Below are 772 nucleotides of genomic sequence, written 5' to 3' on the forward strand. Positions count from 1 at the left end.
TTAACTGAATTCTTCCAGATCTGTGACACTGTTAAGACCAATGGGGTTGATTCCGAGGTCTACAGACTTATGCTTTTCCCGTTTGCTGTAAGAGACAGAGCTAGAATATGGTTGGATTCTCAACCTAAAGATAGCCTGAACTCTTGGGATAAGTTGGTCATGGCTTTCTTAGCCAAGTTCATTCCTCCTCAAAAGCTTAGTAAGCTTAGAGTGGATGTTCAAACCTTCAAACAGAAAGAAGGTGAATCCCGCTATGAAGCTTGGGAGAGATACAAGGAACTGACCAAAAAGTGTCCTTCTGACATGCTTTCAGAATGGACCATCCTGGATATATTCTATGATGGTCTGTCTGAGCTATCAAAGATGTCACTGGACCATTCTGCAGGTGGATCCATTCACCTAAAGAAAACACCTGCAGAAGCTCAGGAACTCATTGACATGGTTGCAAATAACCAGTTCATGTACACTTCTGAAAGGAATCCTGTGAGTAATGGGACGCCTCTGAGGAAGGGAGTTCTTGAAATTGATACTCTGAATGCCATATTGGCTCAGAATAAAATATTGACTCAGCAAGTCAATATGATCTCTCAGAGTCTGAATGGATTGAAGGAATCATCCAACAGTACTATAGAGGCATCTTCTGAAGAAGAAGCTTATGATCCTGAGAACCCTGCAATAACAGAGGTGAATTACATGGGTAAACCCTATGGAAACACCTATAATCCCTCATGGAGAAATCATCCAAATTTCTCATGGAAGGATCAACAAAAGC

General features: G+C 41.5%; 1 non-coding gene across 1 annotated transcript; it reads right to left on the reverse strand.

Annotated features, from left to right (window-relative positions):
* Positions 1–201: 201 nt before the first annotated feature.
* Positions 202–309, reverse strand: LOC112787103 (small nucleolar RNA R71). Its single transcript, XR_003194535.1, has one exon. It is a non-coding gene; the product is annotated as a small nucleolar RNA R71 (small nucleolar RNA).
* Between the last annotated feature and the right edge of the window lie 463 nt (positions 310–772).

This window comes from Arachis hypogaea, chromosome 20 (assembly GCF_003086295.3).
Source record: "Arachis hypogaea cultivar Tifrunner chromosome 20, arahy.Tifrunner.gnm2.J5K5, whole genome shotgun sequence".
Lineage (NCBI taxonomy): Eukaryota > Viridiplantae > Streptophyta > Magnoliopsida > Fabales > Fabaceae > Arachis > Arachis hypogaea.